Here is a 22,453-nt window from a genome sequence, read left to right on the forward strand (position 1 = left end):
CTGTCATCTGAGATAACTTATGCAGCTGAGTAATTCTGTGAATCACTGGGTTGCTTAAATGCCTTGCTGCAGGCACTTCTGGGGCAAAGCTCATATCTTACTAGCATAGACCACTCCCCAAGAATGCCTCCTTTGCCTGTAACTTACAGGAGGAGACAGACCACCATTCTGATTCTCAAACCATGTAAAATCACCATGGGTGGCCTGTTTCTGAATTAGAAAAGGCTACTACTGACAAGAAAACATCAAATTTAGCCCTTTCTGAATCCTAGGGATTGTTTCAAATAGTTTTTTACTTTCAAAAAAAAAAAAAAAAAAAGATGAAGTTGAACATTGCAGTTGCTGTTAGCTGACCATACATATAGTGGTGTGACAAATAGTTTTTACATCCAAAAGTACTGTTTTAACATTTTTGTTTCAGTTAGATGACCATTCATATAGTGGTGTAACATTTTAATATTTCTTGTTAATGAAATCAGTGTTTTTCCTCAGGCGTTCATGCTGTCTTTCCTCATATTTAAGACATTTAGTCCAAAATGACAAAAAATACACCGAACCCACAGACATTGCCAACATCCTAGCTGACAGGTTCAGCGCAAACGTCTCCCACCCCTCCCCACCAAAAGGGCAAATATCTATCCCAGCAGAGTGCTGCCCCCCTGACATCTCAGATGCTCAGGTAAGAGCCGCCCTCTCCAAAGCAAAAAACACAGCATCAATGGGACCAGACGGTGTCGCGGGCTGCGTCCTACATGAACTCCAAGAAGAGCTAAACCCAAACATAAAACTGCTGTTCAATCTCAGCCTTACCACAGGATATGTACCCAAAGAGTGGCGTACAGCAACAGTGGTCCCTCTCCACAAAGGAGGTGCCTCAACAGATCCTGGAAACTATCGCCCCATAAGCCTGACTAGCTTGGTCTGCAAAGCTATGGAAAGGATCATCATGTACCTCATAAAAAAAGATATTGGGGACCTACAGACATTGGATCCTACCCAGTTCAGCTTTGATAAGGGCAGATCCTGCCTCTTAAACCTGGTCGATTTCTTTGAAACAGTCACCAATGCCATTGACGAGGGGAAGGTGGTCCACACAGCCTACCTGGACCTCGCAAAAGCCTTCGATACAATACCCCACTCGGGCATTATAGATAAGCTCACCAGCTTAAATATAATCCCCTATGTCACTAGATGGGTTGCAAACTGGCTCAAGGACAGAACCCACATGGTTAGAATTGCTGGAGCCATGTCAGACTCCAAACCAGTTACAAGTGGCATCCCACAAGGCTCAGTCCTGGGACCTCTCCTGTTCGGTATATATTTCTCTGAGGTACAGGCCAACACGGAAGGACTGTGGCTGACCAAGTTCACACATGACTGCAAACTGGGTGCTATAATCGACTCTCCAGCCGACACAAGCATCCTCCAAAAGGGCCTCATAGAAACAGACAACTGGTGCCAGAGCCATGGCCTCAAGCTAAACGCCAAAAAGTGTATAGTCATCCCCTTTGGTAAAAACAAAGTGCCCACAAATTACTACATAGGTGGTAATCCATTAAGTACAGAAGAAGTAATTAGGGACCTGGGGACCCAAGTTGATAGCAATCTCTCGTTTGACAACCACGTGGCCAAAGTGGTTAGAAAAACATTTTATATAGCCCACCTAATCATGAAGGGATTCACATCTAGATCAGGGGAGGTCATCGTGCCTCTTTACTCATCCCTCATCAGGCCCATAATTGAGTACAATGCCCCTTTTGGGATGTACCTTACCAGACACCTGCAGCAACTGGTAAGACCCCAAAAGTACCTCACCAAGAGGATCAAAGGGCTCAAACAGATGCCATATGCTGCCCAGTTAAAGAAACTCCAGCTCTACTCAGTGGCATACCACCTGCTCAGAGGCGATCTGTGCCTGACGTATAAAGCCATGTCCAACCTGAAATTAGTGGACATACTGCACCTCAGAAAATCCAAATCCCATCGAGCTACACGCTCGAGAGACTTGAACCTCAGCACTGAAATAAATAGGACATGCTGGAGGGACAGATTCATAACCCAGAGGCTCCCTTCACTCTGGAATAAAATCCCAGTCCAGGTTAGGCAGAGTCCCTCATTGACTCTCTTCAAAAGGAATCTTGATGAGTGGATGGGGGATCGTAGGTTTACCCTGGGTATCACTTCTGTGTCACTGTTAGACAGAAGCACAGTATACTAACCTCGAAAAAGGGCATAGCAAAATTAATTTAAAATGGGTGGTGAAAGCCAAACATACTCTGGCTAGGCTTATAAATGCCCTAGGGCAGATAGCCTAGTATGAACCTATGAACCTATGAACTATTAATTTAATGCATTGTTTCTAAGATAGTGATTCAAGACTTCCTGGGAAGGTGCAGACGAGTCTTAAACTGTTGTTATTTAAAACAATAACTATACTGTATTTTATGTGGAAATCACAATAAGTGTTGAAAGCTGACATTCAACGAATATGTGTATTGTTTTGTTAATCAATAGTAAAACAGTACATATACTAAGTCAAATATTAGCTATTTCAAATGTATGTGCATGTGTGTCGCAGTACAAGATATGTGCTTTCTATATGGCAGTACTCATAGTATTTTCATGTTATCTATAGAAATCTCAAGGATTTCAGCCTACTGTGAAGGAGATTCATTGGAACCTTCCAAATTTCAAACTCTCATCTTTTGTGATTCAGAGAAATACCATTTTAATAAGTGTAGACAGTAAAAAATATCTAATAAATAAAACAGCTGATGGTTCAGAACCTTCACTACAATAACTGCTTTATATTTTGTAAAAGCTGCATTTCTTACTGAAACCTTTCTGCCATTTATCCGTTTCTGATACTAACTTCATATATTTAGGGTTGATAGAAGCTAGAGTCCATTCAAGCAAGAACTGGTAATAAGTAAGGGGGCAGTCCTGGGCAAAATATTATTCCATCATACAGCTTAAACTGAACTTTTCCTCTGCTTATTACAAGGAAAGCAGGACAGTTTTAAACCCGTTTGTCCTAACTCTTACCTCTTCTGTGGGCATGTCATTACATTGAATCAATCTATAGTCAATATGTGTTGTCACTTTATGATTTGCTGAAGGTGGATATCATATTTTGCATCTTGGCAATAGCCTTCTAATAGAGATAACATTCTGCCATTACTACCAAAATAGTTACAAGAATAGCAATAGTATACCTATTCTGCATCAAAATGTGCAAAAAATGTGAATGCATTTTAAAAGGCCCTTTTAGCTATATTACAGAATAATTTAATGGTGAATAATCTATCGTTTTCAAATTGTAATTTGCCATTATTTTCATTCAGCTTTTTTTAAAAAATAAAAATACAGGAACTGTAATTCAGATGAAGAACACTGGAAGTCTGATAAGGGTTAAGTTTAACTTGGATAAACTAAGCGCTAATGAGTATAGCACAGGATGTACCTAAAGCATCACATCAGTCAAGTATGCTAATATTTGATTAAGTCTACTAGAAACTAGTTCTTTGGAAGAATACCTTTCATTGTGTTGCTGCTTTAATAACTTGGCCCAGAGTGGCTCGCTTCACATTTTAATGGGACAGTGCTGATAGTTTGATTACCACTTGCAGATGTAAGAGTAACGAACAGAAAAAATGGTGATTAATGTTCCCAATCATTTTTAGCAAAGCGGCAGTCAATATTTGGTGACTGTGCTAAATTATCTGCCGTGGTGTTCAGGGAAGAAAAGCTCTTTGAACACGAGTCTCACAACAAATCCTTTTAAATGAAAGCAAACACTGGATACTGACACAGATATCTACTTCAACAAAGATTGCCTCTTTATTTAGTTAGATAAGCACTTCAATCAATCAGCTGTTTATTAATGCATGACTCTGGCCTTTACATATGAACAAGACAATTCGGCTCAAATGAAAGCCTGCATATCTGCACAAATCATGAATTTTTATTTAGTTAGATAAGCTAAATAGGAGTGAAAATGTCTTTAAAATCCATTCAGTCATCAGCATGGTGCAGTCACTCTGAAAGCCCAGGAATATGTTTGCAATTGTTTGGAAAATAGATTATTGTATGCAAACTCTTGGACTCACATTAATTCTGCCCTTTGTAGCTGTATATTTAATTCAAATGGCTTTAGTAATCTTGGTTAGGGATCAGCTTAGTTTTTTTTTTTCTAATAAAAATTAAATATATTTTACTCAACCCACTGTTCAAACTAAAGTCCTTATGAGTCATAAAATTCTTAAATATCTGTGGTGTTAGAGGCCCTGCAAAAGTCTCTCAGCTTGAAGTGCAGTCCACTCAGTCTCACATCACAGTCACTTGATGTGCAGTCCCACCCAGTATCACATTGCAGTCACTTGAAGTGCAGTCCACTCAGTCTCACATCACAGTCACTTGATGTGCAATCCCACACAGTATCACATCACAGTCACTTGAAGTGCAGTCCACTCAGTCTCACATCACAGTCACTTGATGTGCAATCCCACACAGTATCACATCACAGTCACTTGAAGTGCAGTCCACTCAGTCTCACATCACAGTCACTTGATGTGCAGTCCCACTCAGTATCACATCACAGTCACTTGAAGTGCAGTCCACTCAGTCTCACATCACAGTCACTTGATGTGCAGTCCCACTCAGTATCACATTGCAGTCATTTTTTTCCTTCCACTTAACATTTGTAGAGAAAGATCTATACCATGATGAACTGTAATTAGTGTTCACACAAAACTGTTGAAGTAGCATAACTATTTCTGGGTTATAACCGTTTCAGTTATGACTGTAATGAAGGATTTATACTGCAAAAGTTTAGTTAAATTTTAGTTAAGACTCATTTTATATCTGAAATAATATACCTCAGGCTGTAATTTATTAAGGGATTTTGCTAATACTTGTATATCAAAATACATTTTTCCAGTTCATTTTTGCATCAATGAAAGTTAAGAATCCTTCAAAACTCATTTTTCTTACAGATGAGCTTAAGCAAAGAGCAAGTGCAATGGATGAAACCTAACACTTTCTCATAAAAAAGGAAATAGCTTAATATTAATTTATAAAATAATTGACTTGATTTCTTGCAGTGTTGCATACATGTAGCATAATGCCTCACTAACACTGAATTCACTTCTGATGTAGATGCAGTGCAATCAGTCTGCTGTTAAATAGCAATATTGCTGTCAATAGTTTTATAATGTGTGCCTGCACATAGTGTACTATTAGAGAGGTACATAAAGCATACATTGTGAATTTGATTTCTTTTGGCCCACACACCTTGCTTGATTAGTATGCCATCACTAGAGAATATGCACTATAACATGCACTTCATAATACCTTAAGTCTACCTGGAATGTATTACTCTATGACTCCATGTTTGACATTTTCTGTAAACTGACTACCTCTAAGTGTCTGTACTTCACACTTTGGCTATGAATTTATTTAACATAAGAATTTGTTCACTAACAGGAATCAGATTATTTCTGCTGACAGTGAGAAATCATCAGGTTGATTTTATATCTATATCTATATATATATATATATATATATATATATATATATATATATATATATATATAGCATATCAGATTAGAAGCCGCAGTGGTGCAGCTGGAACGCCTTCTGTGTGGAGTCTGCATGTCGTCCCATGACATGCAGGTAGGTGTGAGCGTAAATGGGCGTGCCTTCTTTGAAGGCTGGGTGTCGAGCTGGCAACTCAGCACCATAAAAATCCAATGCCAATCATGACTGGAGTTCTGCTGTGGCGACTCCTAACCAGAAAAAGTCGAAACACTTTATTTAGCATGTCAGACTTTATTTAAATTTGGGTCCCTACCTGACCTTTTAGACCTCAAGCATCCAGGTTCAGCCTATTACCTACTACATTATTTATTCCCTGTGGAGCAAAGTCTGGGTGAAAGATTGTCATGCTGCATGAATTAAAAGTTTTGATAGATTGCATGACTTTTCCACATAATATATAGAATTTTATAAAATAAAAAAAAAAAAAGACAGTCGCACATACACGTAGGAAATTGGTCACTGTTTAATAACATAAAATGGTGATAAAAATACCAAATGACTGAATGCTTTTGCCTTGCTTCATCAGAGTCTCTGATGAAGCCTGTGGTAGTTCAAGGTGAAAGCACTCAGTCGTCTGATATTTTTATCTCCATTTTATGTTATTAAACAGTGACCAGTTTCCTACGTGTATGTGCGACTGTCTTTTTTTTTTTATTTTATAAATTTTTTTTGCCTGTTGGCTTTTATTTTATTTTTTTGATATACAGAATGTTGTTCAAAAAATCTTTTCATGATAAAAGGACCTTTGCAGTCATGACACAGGTTACAAGCAGACAAAACATAAGATTCTAGGCAAATTCAAATTATGCTTTAGTGGTAAGCAACACAATGTGCTGATTTTTTTCTGAATAAACAAGGAATATAGTACTGTAGGGTTAGACTTAGAATTTGTGGGAAGACAATTAGCTTGTGTCAGAAAAACAAGAATGAAACTCAAAGATACTTCATAGAGAAATAAAGGCAAAATATTATTTAGTGGGTTGAGACACTGTGTGTGTGTAGAAGCGTTAAAAATTACTAATGTGAAACCAAAGCCCAGTTTGGTGTAGGTACATTCATCATCCATTGTTTTAGAAAACCATTTTATTCCTTCACAGGGTTGCAGGGACACTAAAGCCTGTCACAGCAGCTAATTGTCACATCCAGTATTTGGTGACCCTCTCAAAAAAAGTCTGTCAGATTTAATAGGCATGGCCTTCCTTTAACAAAACCAAACTGTGATGGGTCCAGCATTTGCAGGTTACCTATGTCCTTATTTATCATGTACATGATGATTCTTTCCATGGCCTTACATATGAGGCTGCTAAGACATATGGGCCTGTAATTACCTGGATCAGTGGTTGGAAGTCTTTGTGGAGGGGAATGACTGTAGCCATCATGCATTCCTTGGGCACAAAACCTTACTGAAGACTCAATGATATTTTTTTCTTTTCTTGTATAACCAATTGATAATGTGATTCCACCAGGGTGGCTTGTCTTTTGAGTTTTTCTTATTCTTAATATGTGTGGGCACAGCTCACTATGTACAGCTATCAATATGACTGTACAGAGATTTTGTAAATAGCTCAGTGCATGCTATGGTGTTTACTGGGTTTTGTGGTACTTGGAATTTCACCAAGGTGTTGCTTAATAGAGACAGATTAGACTTAAAATATTTCGTAAAGGTTATTGGTTTCACCTGATGCCCTGATTTAATTTTTATTTCAAGTAATACGGCCTTATGGTCAGATCTGATGAGCAAAGATATTACAGTGGGTGAAGAACACTGGCCTGCTATGTTCGTGAGTACAAGGTCAAGGATGTTTATACCCCTGGTAGGAGAATGGACCAACTGTTCCAGAATTTGCTATTAGGAATCTCTGGGCTTGTGCATTAGAAGTGGTCTAGGATTCCCAATATATAGGGGAGTAGTTGAGATCTCCCATAAATATCATATTGGGTTGAATGGTGAGGGATACTAGTACATTTGAATAGGTGGTATGGTTTTCCTGGAACATGAAGGGGGACCTATAGGCTGCAAGGATATGGTATCCCTGTTTATGGTGAGTTGCACATGTATGAATTCCAGTGGGTCATACACTTTAACTAGTCTGGATATGAACTTCTTTTTAATATAGACTGACACTCTTCCACCTTTAGTTCCCTCTTGTGCAGAAGCTGGTTTAAAGGTGTAAAATGCATTATAACCTTATACTGCTGGGATATTCTCAGCAACTTTAAACCATGCCTCCATTAATACACAGATGTCTACACTCTCCAGGGAGAGTAAGATGTGCAGTGAGTGGAGGTTCTTGTTAATACTTCTAGCATTGAGTGGTACCACCTTCAGATATTTCTTCATAGATTCAGTTAAGTTGGTAGGTTTATCAGTTTGGCATTGCCTAAAAGGGCACTATGGGGGTGAAAAAGGTCTTTGCCAATACCTGAAAGCCTAGAGGAGATAAGTGCAGACCATCCCTGGCAAAGCAATGTGGTCTGTCAACCATGTCCTCCCAGGCAATCAAATATTACACCCCCCCCCCCAGGGGTTAACCCCAGAAGCTAAACCAATTGTTAAACCCAATCATTTTCTGTTAGTAACATGAAATCATCCTAGGAGAAGGTAGTACGCTGCTCAGTGCTAAACTCATCCCTGCCTGAGGCATATAATTAGTGAGCTCAATCATGTCTCATTTCATTTAGTTGAGGGAGGTACATCTCAAGTCATTAACACCCACATGTACTATGACAGAGTCATACTGGTACCTGTGTTTCAATGACCTGAGTGCCTGTGTGACTTGACTGATCCTAGCCCAGGAAAAGCAACTAACCATGACTCTCTCCTTACTCAGTCTGTTGAGGGGGACATCAGTGTGCCTCACTATAGAATCACCAATGACCAGGAAATTTGACTGTGTGCTGGTTTGCCTTAATGGCTTAGTACTGCAGGCACTGGATACAGTGTTAAGATATACAGCTGTGGGTGGTGTTTTTAGAGAATGTTTACTTGATGGCTGAAGACCCCTTCTTAGATTGTACTGTGCAGGAGGTCTTAGTGTTTTAGTAAGGTTAAGTCTAGGTGCCTCAGCATAAGAAGTTTTATGTGTAGGGTATTACCCTGTGCAGAAGGTGTGGTGCAAGTGTTACTGATAACCTCTATAGGATTAAATTTGGTTGTATGAGAGAGTTTACCTCTAGCATTAAAGTGTATTTACACCTCTCACATATTGTATCTGTTTTATTAAGAATAAGTGGGTTGTCAGTGTGCATGAGGTAATTGCTACAGTGCCTTAGAATATGCACCTAAACCAGACTGAATACAGAGAGACCCAAGAAGTGCATATCCATGGCTACTAATCCACTAGGGAGGAGTGAGGAAAGTTTAAATATTGAACAAGTTGATAAGATAAGGAACATGATGAGCAACACTCAGCTGTGAACAAAACGATTCTCTAGTAGTTAGAAAAATTAGTCTAGACAGTAATGCCACAACAGTGTAGACCACAAATTTTCTTAATGTAAAATAACAGGTTTGGAGCACATCTGCGTAAACCAGAATTAAGACACTTTCAGAATAGCAGAGACAATAAGCCTGCAATTAACAATTGCCATCTTAGAAGGGTGTAGGCTATCCTCTCCTGCCACAAGAATGTAACCCACAAGTGTTCTTAATGTAAAAGAAGATAATTCAATTCAAGTTTAAAAGACTAAGGGGGGGGGCCTTCCCAGCTGATCTGTCAGTGCTTAATAGAATGAGCTGAGGAGATGGGACTGGGGGGAGTGTCCAAAACCAGATTTATAGTAAGGACTGGCAACTCAAACTCCAGTGTTATTCATCGACTGCAAATAATTATTTTCTAATTTTTCTAACTGACTCAGCCAAGATCTCTTAAATCTCCAAAAGAACAAAAAAAAAAAACTTAAATCAAAACAAAATGCAATATAAGAAAAAGATAAAAAAATAGAAGTCACCAAACCTTAAATGAATAACGTTAATCCAAAATCAAATGCAGACGGAGATCAGCAATAGTCAGGCATGGAACAACAAGTCAAACAAGCACTAATGCTTAAAAAAGGTAATTGTGGAAGAGTTCATTTGGAAGTTCACTAACAAGAGGAAAACAGGGTGAACAAAGACACTTTGCTGCATGCCATTTTTCAGCTATCCAGAATGCGTCATTTTGACTTGTAATTCTTAAACCATGTTAACTGCTCATTATCAGAATCCTGATGCCTTATTCATTTAATTAAATGTGAGTTGTACATGATATCAAATTCAGCAAATGCAAGTTTAGACTGCGAAAGAAAGTAAGACTGCCATTGTAATATAAACTGCCCTAAAGTCATGCTGGTTTTGTGCTTGACACTGCACTTATGAATACATTCTGTAATGTATTGAAAAACTAATTTTTAACCCAGTTTAAAAAGGTTTAGAAGTGTACAAGCTGGCTTATGGTAATCAGTGGAGAGGGGATGTAATTTTACCAAAGTAATGGTGAAGTTCAGTAGGAGAAGTTTGATCAGATAACAGCACATATTGAAGGAGTATTTTTTTACCTTATAATGAAAATGAAATGTGATAGTGAAGTTAGAGTCACAGAATTTTACAGGAGTATATAAGAAGGTGGGGGTAACTCTATTGCACATGTCACTGGGGACCATTGCATTTGGAGAATGGAGGTGTAAAGGAAATGTTTGAAGTCATAAAACCATTGAGTATAGCTGATGGATATGGAGAGCTGATACAAATTAGCCTTTCAGTAGCAGCACATCTCTCAACTGTCCACATTTTTGCCTCATATTTTAAATCTGTTCCTCATAAAATTTGTTGTTTTCTAGCAAATCATTGAGGATTTAAGTCATTAAATAATGACATAGGTTTATAGGTTCATAGGTAGGTGCTAGGCTATCGGCCCAAGGGCCTACGTAAGCCTAGCCAACAAGGTTCCCTGGCTTACGCCACCCAAGAAAGTTATTTTCCTATGCCACTGTTAAGCAGAGACACAGAAGTGATCCCCGGGGTGTATTTTCTATTTCCCATCCACTCATCAAGATTTTTCTTGAAGAGTGCAAATGAAGAACTTTGCTTGACAAAGATGGGTAGCCTGTTCCAGAGTATGGGAAGTCTCTGGGTCAGGAATCTATCCCTCCAGCATGTCCTGTTTATTGTGGTGACAAGATTTAGGTCCCTAGAGCGTGTAGCTCAGAGGGATTGGGATTTCTTTATGTGTAGCATGTCCAACAGCTCTGGGTTTGACATACCTTTATATGTTAGGCAGAGATCACCTCGGAGTAGGCGATATGCTACGGAGTAAAGCTGGAGTTTTATGAGGCGGTCAGTGTACAGCATTTGTTTGAGGCCAGTAATCCTCTTTGTGAGGTACTTCTGTGGCCTTTCCAGCTGCTGCAGATGTCTTGTGAGGTACATTCCAAAAGGGGCATTGTACTCTATAATGGATCTAATGAGTGTTGAGTAGAGGGGAACAATGACTTCTTTTTCCTGGATGAGAACCCTTTTATGATGAGGTGTACCACGTAGAAGGACTTCCTGACTACTGTGGTGATGTGACTATCAAAGGAGAGACTGCTGTCCACCTGGGTCCCAAGGTCTCTTATCCCGCATTCGGTGTTAAGTAAATTGCTGCCTATGTGGTAGTTCATGAGTACAGAGTTTTTACCAAAGGGGATGACATTGCACTTTTTGGCACTGAGCTTGAGGCCATGGTTCTGACACCAGGCATCTATCTCAGTGAGGCCCTTCTGTAGGATGTCCACATCATTTGAGGACTTGACTATGGCTCCTAGTTTGCAGTCATCTGTGAACTTCATTAGCCAGAGGCCTTCTGTGTTAGCCTGTACTTCAGAGAAGTAGATACCAAATAGGAGAGGTCCCAGGACAGAACCCTGTGGTACTCCACTTGACACTGCTTTGAGGTCAGATTTGGAGTCTGCAACTTTTACAGTGTGGGTTCTGTCAATGAGCCAGTTGTCAACCCATCTTGTGACGTAGGGATTTATACCTAGTTTAGTGAGTTTAGCTATAATTCCAGAATGGGGGATGGTGTCGAAAGCCTTGGCGAGGTCAAGATAGGCTGTGTGAACCACCTTACCCTCATCTATGGCTTTGTTGACTGCCTGAAGGAAGTCACTCAGGTTCAGGAGGCATGATCTGCCTTTCACAAACCCGAACTGGGTGGGATCCAGAGTTTGGAGGTTGCCAATGTCTTTGTTTATGAGTTTTTGACTGACAAATATAAAAGTATTGATTGTGACAACGTGTATTTAAATGAATGCCTTAAACACAAAATTGTTCCTAAGGGACTGAGAGTTTGTAAATATCCAGAGTACAAGATCGCTCTGAATTTCACTCAAGTCTCATTACCATTTTTGATAATTGTGGCTTAGAGATTGTTAAAGCTATTAGGGATGAGAATGATAGGGAGAAAATGTTTTTAATGAAAGAAATGGAAAAGACCAATGAATGTATACTTAATGACTTGTTGTTTACGGTTGAGTGTGAAAAGGCCAAATACTAAGACATTTTTGAAAAAGTGGATAGAAAATGTACCAGTAATGAAGTTAGAAAGCAGGGCAAAATTGAAAGGGACCTTAAGGAATACTAGGAAGGTACAGCATACCCCAAACCTAGACCTCTTTTTAAATTTAGGAAACAGGACATTAGGGGAATTAACAACAGTCGTTCACCTAATGATGGTCACCAGTTTGGTGAACCTGATTACAGCCAGTCTAATTACCAAGCATAAATCCCTTTAGAACATTCTTACCCTCCACCCCCCAGGAGATCCAACAGGATATGAAACAAACCACAAGTTTATTACAATTACAACAATTACGGGAACGGAAAACATGGTATTAGCAGAACATAATTCTGAAGTTATTTCTGTAGTGGGTAATGTTTATTCATTTAAAGGCTACAATATTTTCAACTACAGTGGCCTTTCTATTAACGCCGAACACTTCAATTTATTTTCTAAAGGTTTCAAGTTCATGCCATCAAGAAAGGTCAATGTGACTAGGGCTATAGATGACGTGAAGCTTTTTATCAGGACAAAGAATGTAGCTATATTTTTAATAATCATAAACATATTAATACATCATTAACACCTTTGAGGAGAAAGGGTACTTTTAATCCCCCCCTCCATCCACAACTTAAAAATCTAGAAAGCATTATGGAAAGGGAAATTAGGAAGGAAATCCAGAACCACATGATTCATCCTAATCTTTCCAAGGATGAAAGAGATTTACTTGATTCCCTAAAAACTGACCGTACTATGAAAATTATGCAGCCTGATAAAGGTGGAGGGACTGTATTGATGGATAGCATTGTTTATGAATCCAAAATGAAGGATGAACTTAGCAATTCTTCTAAATATGCCCTGGCTTCTATTAATGAGGTCAACATTGCCAATTCCAGAATCCACCTCATGCTCAATGATTTACTTTTAGAAAGTTCTATTAATCTGGATACATTTAATTTTTTAACCAACAAACATCCCAGGGTTCCCTCAGTGTTTGGTATTCCGAAGGTTCACAAGAGTACACTGGATCCTCCACTAAGGCTCATTGTTTCCTCAGAAGGTGCCATTACATCGTCCCTCACCAGATATGTTGATACCAAGCTTAAAGATCTGTCCTGGACAGGTCCAGAAGTGTTAAAGGATTCTTGGGATTTTCTTAGATATTTGACACCTGAACAGTTTGCTTTTCATTACATTGGACATTGTGGACCTTTTTGGTGGTATACCTCATGACATTGGATTGCAGTGGTTGGACAATTACATGAGGACATTTGGTAATTTTTCCAACAATGATTTTACTAATGTCCTTTTGTACATGGAAATTATTCTGAACAACAATTACATGTTTTTCGAAGGTGAATTTTACAAACAGATCCAAGATGTGGTGATGGGGGCCAGTTGAACCCCCACTTATGCCAATATTGTTCTGACCTAGTGGGAATACAACTATGTTCTTAATAGTGAAATCAGCAGTTGTTGGTCTCTATACAAATGCTTCTTGGATGACGTTTGTATTCTGTGGACGGCAAGCAAAGAAAATTTTTTTAAATTTTTGACTTATTTAAAAAGAACAACCATTTTTCTAGATTTTACTTACAACTTGAATTATGAGGTACTTAACTACCTGAACGTAAGCATTACAAAGGATAATGGCAAGTTTTCATCCAAAATATATAGAAGGAATACCTTCTCAAATTCCTACCTTCATTTTAGTAGAGGGCATCCTTTTTTTCAAAAGAAAAATCTTATAAAAGGGCAAATGGTCAGGACTAGCCATATGACATCTAATGACAAAGATTTCATTATTGAATGTAATACTGTGAGTGAAATGTTTAAAGACAGAGGTTATCCCACCAATTTAATTCAACAGGTTATTATGGAAGTTCGTGAAGGTAGATCAAATAAATTTGCAACTATTTTAGGTTACGATTCCTGTCCATCAACTGGATCATCCCTTCCCCAACACACTAACAGGAATTATGATTGGGAAGATGCATACATTTTAGATTTCAACGGAGATTCAGGAGTTATAAGAAATGTTGTTAGTAGAGAATGGGATAGATTTAAAGAAATCACTGATCTAGATCAATTATGTACTAGTCAGTTAAAATTCACCTATAGAAGGGATATGAATTTAAAATTTTTTTTGAGTATGGACATGGTTCTGGATTTTCACACCAATGCACAAGAACTGGTACTTACAAATGCGGTGTATGTTTGCAGTGTACTTATATTTGTAATGCTTCTTCTATAGAAATTCCGAGTAGGAATAGAAATATCAGGAGCAATCGCTATTCAAACTGTAACACTAGTGGACTTGTCTATCTTGCCCTGTGCAAGGAATGTGCATCCTTTTACATTGGCAAGACAGAGAGAAAGCGTAAGACTTGCAAATACGAACATTTATATGAAATAAGTAAGGCCAACTTAAACAATGCACTTTTTCGTCATAAGACAGTTTGTCATCAAGCATTATTTTCATTTTTCATTTTGGAAGTTGTACCTAAGGAAATAAGAGGGGGCATGTGGGAAGCTAAACTAGAATATAGTGAGCTTTATTGGCAAATAGTGTTGGAAGCTACTCAACAGCCAGGGCTAAATGATATGCTTTCCATTCTGTTTTAAAACTAAGACCTGCCAAATTGTAAATATGTTTTACATCACTAGGGGGCACACAATAATTGATTAAACATTACAGTTTATGCAAATTGAATTTTCTTATGTTAAAGACTGTATTATGTATTGCATACATACATTTTTAAGTATAAATATAGTTGTGTTTCTTATACAATTTAGATCTATTGGCATTTAGGGATTTTAACAGTTTTATCTATTATTTTTTAACAAATTGTTCATGTTTAGTACCATTTAATTAATTGTTCATCCAATGGTGTTCTGTTTCATCATTTTAGCTCACTATTTAAATAAGATTAAGGCATTCAAGTGTGTGTATCTGATGAAGTTTTTTTATGAAAACGCCAAGGATATTTACACCGTTAATCACGCATTACTTGATTTTTGTGGATTGAATAAATCATTTAACTCGGCTCGTTCTCCATTTGGTTGCTTACAGTGAATTGAGGTATTGTTTGTTTATGAGTTCTATGATGATACATTCCATGGCCTTGCAGACCAGGCTCATCAGGCAAATAGGTTGATAGTCCCCGGGATCAGTGGTGGCTCACCCTTTGTGGAGTGGGATAACTGTTGCTGTGCGCCATTCAGTGGGCACAAAGCCTGATGCGAGGTTATTATTGAACATGGTGCTTAAGTGGAGAGCCAGTTCATTCTGAAGTTCATGTAAAACGCAGCTTGGGAGGTTGTCCAGTCCCATGGATGCTGTATTTTTGGCTTTAGAGAATTCAGCTTTTACCCTCATAGTTGTGATTACAGGGACTCTGCATTCTTCCTGTATAGATATGGACCCTTTAGTGGGTGAGAGGGGGGTAAAGTTAGCACTGAACCTATCTGCCAGGATGTTGGTAATATCAGTTGGTTCTGTCATTTTCTTGCCTTTGTGCTGTAACTCAGAGCAGATCTGGGTGTTGCCATCGAGATTCTTGACAGAGCTATAGAATGCTTTGTGGTTGTCCTTGGAATTAGTGGTGATTTTGTTTTTGTAGCTAGCTTTGGATGATCTTATAAGGGATCTCAGCTTCTTACTGAGACTGACCAGGGAGCTCCTCCACTCATGGGATTTTACTCTCTTTTGCAGCAGTTTCTTCCTTCTGTTGTACAGTTTGCTTATGGCAGGGGACCACCAGATTGGCTTCCTTTTTTTGGAGGATAGCATCTTGGTTCTGTTTTGGATAACACGATCCATGCACTCGTGTAAGTGCTTATAGAGTGCATCTGTATAGGATTCAGCAGTTGTAACTGTATTGTCCATCTGCATGGGTGTCATGAAGTTCACCACTTCTGTCTTAAGAAACATGAAGTTGGCTTTGGAGACATTTTTTACTGTGGTTTCCTTAATGGGGGGTGGGGGCGGGATGTGGATATCAAGGGTGATTAGCTTATGGTCGGGGCGGGATGTGGATATCAAGGGTGATTAGCTTATGGTCGGATTGGACCAGCGAGGAGTTGACTTCAGGTGTGGAACACAAGTCACTCATGCTGGTAATGATTAGGTCTAGGATATTGTTGCCCCTGGTGGGGGTGTGGATAAGTTGATCCAGGGCATTGGAGTTTATGAATTCCAGAAAGCATTGAGCTAAGGAGTTGGTACATGAGTAGTTTTCCCAGTTAATGGTGGGGTAGTTGAAGTCACCCATTATTAGGGTGTTTGGTTGAACCCTAATATTTTCCAGTACGTCAAGAAAAGAGGAGTGGGAATCCTGGGGCATGGTGGGGGATCTGGAGCAAGCTACAATTTGGATTGCAGTTTTTCCCAGAGTTAGTTGCACTTGGGTAACCTCAGATGCATTATGCTGAGCAACTAGACATACATTTAAGTTTCAGACTTCATATCCTTCAGAAAAATGCATGCAGACACAGGTCCCATTTTTCTAACAGTATTCTAAGTTTATAATAGCAATTTTTTAAAAGTCTGTCTCTATTTTAGGCCTTTGCTCCCCCCCATTATTTTAGCCTTTGTCAAGATTTTTTGTGTTAAGAGGTTGAGCGGTATGCAGTCACTAACTGACACAAGTTTTGATCTGAAGCATTTAAATGTAATTATTTTCTTTAGTTTACATTGGTTAAGAGATTTGAAAGTCTCAATGATCAAACTGACTTATTTGTTAGAAGTTCCACTTTTCTGTTTTCATCTCAAATTTACTGATGGTGAGTGATAGCAAAATTTGATATGCCACCTTTTTTATAAGGTGTTACCTTTCTGCTATAAGATGCTGTATAATTCCAGTGCTGAAATTTTTCAAATGAAATTACTTTTGTTCTCATGTGTGCTGATCATAAAGCCTATCTCTACTCACACATGGTCTATTCATTCATCAGTTCCTGCGTATTGTTCATACAAGAGTTATCTGCGGCAAGGGATTTACTCAAGCTGCTATGATTGTACTTTTTTTACTTCCGCTGTCTATCTCCATCCCATGGCTGGGGACAATGAAATATTTGTGTCACAGATGAGTTCCATATTGCTTCCTCATATGAATACATGCTTCTGCACACCAGCTATAAAGGCAAACTTCCTACACACACTAGTTGCTTGGTTAGGCTAATACCCACCCCAACCCCCACTCGATGCATTTATATGCCAGCTCCTACTATGAGGAATCTTTTGCAATAAGGGGCCAGCTGCCCAGAATGGGAATACCTGTTCTCCACTGCTAGTGTTGCCATGTGCCTGAGTCATTACTCAAAATCATGTTACCTGTGCTACAGTCAGGCAATCAGAGCAGCAACTGGTTCTTATAAAGAATTACTCCTCCTATTAAGAACTACAACTCACCAAAGGTCAGCCTGAGAAGACTGACAGCTTCCAGTGCTTGGACTGAATATCTGCAAAACAAAGCAAATCTGTCCAAACATGTATCAGTTATCAAACAAATCACACTTGTGTGTTTTTATTTCATTTAACCTGTGTTAATAAGGATGGTGGAGGCCTCTGTCTTGGACCCTTTTCACCCATAACCTGGGCCGTGATAAGAAAAGTATAATTGCAAAATATTTGGCATTACTTGGCTTTATACAAGTTACAGAATTTCCTGTTATGCAGTATATTTCACACATTTTGAAACTTTCATCGTATAGTACAAATCAGTATAATATACAAGGAGTACATAGTTTCAAAACTTCAATTAGTTGTGTATATAAAGTTTGGCAATAGGAATGATATATAAGGTGGGCGAGACAAAGAAAGTCCTGCAATATTAAGAGCTACATGTTTATAAAATAATAGTTTAAAAGACATTTAAGGGGGGGGGGATGTGTGAATTCATGGAGAAGAGGAAAAGAGATGGAAGGAACATAATTGAGGAAAACTATGTAAACATGCATTTTAGGGTGCAGAACTGATTTTAAGGAAACAAAAAAGCCCAAATCATTTTATTCTAGTCAACCTGAGAATTATTGTCAAATTATGTCTAGAGTGGCAAGGTTAGCTCAGTAAGTCACTCATGAAATGCAACAAGCTATTACGTTCTGATTGTTCCAATGTCTACTTCAACACTTAACATTTCATCTCCTTATTTAAATAGACAGTTATGAAACATAATTCCATTCAATCGTTTTAATTATTAGCCTTTCAGCAATATTACTATGTGACTATTTCAGGTACTGTAACTTGCAGAAGAGGTATAATTGCCATCATGACAAATCACCAAACATCCTATGAGAAGTTTCTTCTAATGTGGAAAAACTTGCTAAGAAGTTGATTCAATCAGAGCCCTATCTAATTAAGTACTGTTACGGATATCAATTCATGCCAAGCTTCCCCTCTTACCCTTGCAGCTACAGTGATTCAAATGGAGATGTCTAAAATAAATTCACAAGTTCAATAATGACAGCACACTCAGAACATACAATCTACATTATAATGGCTTGTTTCCTATCCTCACTCTTATGCTATGCAACATGCCGGGAAAAGGCATCATAACCAAAATTATATTAATGTGTAGGTAATGAACAATAAAACCTGATGATTTATCACTGACATAAATCAATGTTGATTTACATTATGTAGGGAAATTCTTTGGAGTGAGGCTAAAGAAAAACCTTCACTATTATGTATGAAAAGAGGTTCTCTGTGTTCAGAGATAGAGAAATGAAACTGACAGGCTTGCATGTGCCGTTTTTCAGAATGTGAACAAAGTATTACAACTAGTCTACAAATGTAGTCACCTTGTGTTAGTTATGTATCAAAGTACCTTAGTATTTGCTCTTAATTAACTTAATTTAATTGCATCTTTACATCTTTTTTCTTTCCACATTTTCACTGTGTCATCCTACACTAGCCAATTAAATGATTGTGATATTGTTAGAACAGTTTGCAGGAAATGCTGCTGGTATTTCCATTGGTGGTTGCTGACAAAGGTGAAACTTTTGAGAATGTCACAATAAAAACATTTTACTGGCATATTGTCTTCTTGAGGTCACTGCAGCTGTGTCCTTCATGAGATAATTGTTGTCCTCATACAACACAATATGCATCTGTTTGTTGCATTGGTAACCAACTTGGCCAGCACCTCCCCTGCCTATTTTAAATCTCAAAGACCAGTTTCACTATGGTGATCTGTCCATTTTCCCTTACAATCACCAAACCCACTTATTTGTCCCATCACTGTCTCTCATTTCCTTCATTTCCAGCCTGTTTCTGCTGTCCCTCATGTCTACAGCCTGTATCCCTCCCTGTCTTGCTCCCAGCCCTCTTCACTGTCTGTGTTTACTTCCTTACTTTCTCTAACGTACATGCTCCCTTTGTCATTTCAGTATATGCCTCTGAAAAATTCCTCTTGTGCACTATCCATTTTGCCCTCTTTCCTTCTCATCTGCTCCAAAAGTTCACTGACTTATTACTTCTTACTATTCCTACTGTAAATAAGACCACTAAGAAGCTCAGTTATCTCACACTGCTCGTCAATATTCTCAATGTCTACTGATCGGCCGACTTTTCCAACATACCCCAGGTGAAAATTCTGTGTTCACCTAACCAGTCAGACTAAACATAAACATTTCCAGGGAAGTGCTCTGCTTGGTATGTAAGGGCGACCTACTTCAGAAACACTGAATATGCTGGTTAGGTATCTGTGATACTACCTGGTATTGTAGATGCGGTAATTTTGGATTAGGATTCAAGATCAGCTGTTTACTTTACCACAGGTTCCATTTAGGTAAAGGAATTCAAAGAGTGCTGGGTCTTTCCTTGCAGAAAAGACTAATCAAAGGTTACAACTCAGGATTGTGTATGACACTGAGCAGAGGAATGAGGCTTTTAGTCTATTAGAATAGTTGCATTTACTGAGACCTGAAAGCGTTCTAATGAGAAAGCATTGAGATCTCTCAATTTTAATTAAGTCCTTAGAGAGGTACATAATAAAGGTAGCATTGTGAGTGCTGGAGTGTCCTTCGCAATGCCAGTGAGGCAGAATGCCCATCCTTACCCACATTTTCCTTTTCTTCTTGTGATGCTTGGTTCATTATGATACTCCAGCTGCTTCTCAAATTTATTACTTGTCACAGCTGTATCCATCTGCTATTCCAAATGACTTCCTTCTACTTGGTCACTGTTTTGTAGCTATATTTTCACTTTCCCCATCACCTTACTATGTGCTACTCACTCCAGCTACCTTTACCAATGTCATCCTATCGTCTGAGTTTTCCATCTGATATTCCTACCCACATCTCATCCACTAGTATCTCCTATTGCTTGGTCCTCTCCAGTCTCACTCAGTCTCTTCTTACCTAACTAACCCATGTACTTCTGTCTCTAGCTTTAGTATTTTCCCATGAAACTTCTTCAGTCTCCTGCTGCTCTCTCATACTCTGAAGTACAAAGTTTCTTGAAATGTTTGCATCTTCATCATCTCATAAACCTGTATCCCATGTTTTTTTAATCCAGCCTGTTGCTCTGGTTCTTTCATTTTGTCCTATCTAAAATCCCTCAGGTGTTTTATTATTATTATTATTATTATTATTATTATTATTATTATTATTATTATTAATGAGTACTAGTACATTGCAGTTGGTATAAAGGTTAAGGTTAAGAACTTTAGTTTGTGTGCTACTGGATTTGATTCTCTCAGGCCTCATTTGCCAGCTTTGTGACCTTCCGCAAGTCATTTAATCATACATTACTCCAAGGTCACTGCTGAAAACGAGACTGTCGAGTGTACCTAACTGATCAGCAAAGAGGTTATTATTAATACTACATTTTACTTCTATAGTTGTACTTTTTGCACTTAGCTAACCCTTTCAAATTCTAGTTTTAACCTTTACCTGTAAAAATGGTTGCTAGCTATATGCAAATTTGTGGGCAGTCTATTCAAACTGTAAAAAAAATGGCAATTTCATAAAATCTATAAAAGTGTTTAGGGGTCTGAAAAATATGAAAAGTTCAAAGCATAGTGAAAAGAAAGTTTTAATAATCTGTTTTATCACATGCACATATTTAACTACTCATGATAGGATTACAGTGGAACACTTGAGAGGTATAGTGCAAATATGAAACATTCTTCAGTGTGGAAGGATACTGAAGGATTCTCAGAAAACAACAATTCATGTGAAGCCTTCTTTTTAAACATAACATTGTTGTATTTTCCACTTGCCTGTCTAAGTGTAGCTGCAAATGTCAGCAGCAGAATAAAACAGAAGGAAAATGACAGAAAAGGAAACAATGTTGCCGAAAGAAAAATGGACAGGCTGAAAAAGCTAAATGGAAAGTGGAAAGTGCTGAGAATCATGATGCACCTACTTCTGGCTTGATATTTAAAGCTATGAAATCTACACTTATACCACAACCAGAGATAATGTAATTGGTAAAACCTATTGTGACCTTGCCATTTGCAGAATGCAAATTGCTGTCATTGCTCATTGCGGTCTTCTGACAGTCTGTTTATATATTTTTGATCCATGTGTTTCTTATAACCATGTTGTGTTGAATGTTATGTGCTCATGTTCATTGTTTATGGTGATTACAAAGCAGCAGTCTGGTCTGTCACACATCTCGGTTAGCAAGTTCAGATACAGCTGACACTAGTCACTGTATATAAAATAGATTAAAAAAGACCAATCATTCTGACAAGTAATTATTTCCCAAGGTGCAGAGGTGGGGTAAACATAAAAATAAAGTACTTTAATATATTTTTGTCTGAAGGAAACATTTGATGTACTTGAAGAAAAATAGTCTGTTCGGCATTAGTACTGCAGCTTTCTGAGGATTGCGGGTAGTTTAGAGAATAGTTCTCCAAAATAGCAGCAGGTTAATATTAATGTGGTGCAAATTTTATCTCTTGTCACTGGTGCTGACTTACCTAGTTAAGCTGGGTCTATATTATTTAGTTGAATGGCTATTCAGTGAATAGCCATTCACTGAACACCTATTTAGCAAAGCCACTCTTCATTGAATGACAAATTTTAAGTAGGGCAAACCAGCTGTTGGTCATCGTCTGAAATTTGCTCTTTTCCCCACTGTAGTGCAATCTCTGAGTTGGTATACTTAGTTAGGGGAGTGTGTGTGTGTGTGTGTGTGTGGGGGGGGGGGGCAGATTTTAAATTTTATTTATTTATTTATTTATTTTGCGGTCACTAAGTTGGCCAACCACTTGTTTGCCCTACTTAAAATTTGCCATTTGATGAAGAGCAGCTTTACTAAATAGGTGTTCGATGAATGCCTATTTGCTACATAGCCATTTCACAAAGTGATATAGAGCCAGTTG

Source organism: Protopterus annectens, chromosome 4.part0 (assembly GCF_019279795.1).
Source record: "Protopterus annectens isolate FY-2018-M chromosome 4.part0, PAN1.0, whole genome shotgun sequence".
Taxonomy (NCBI): domain Eukaryota; kingdom Metazoa; phylum Chordata; order Ceratodontiformes; family Protopteridae; genus Protopterus; species Protopterus annectens.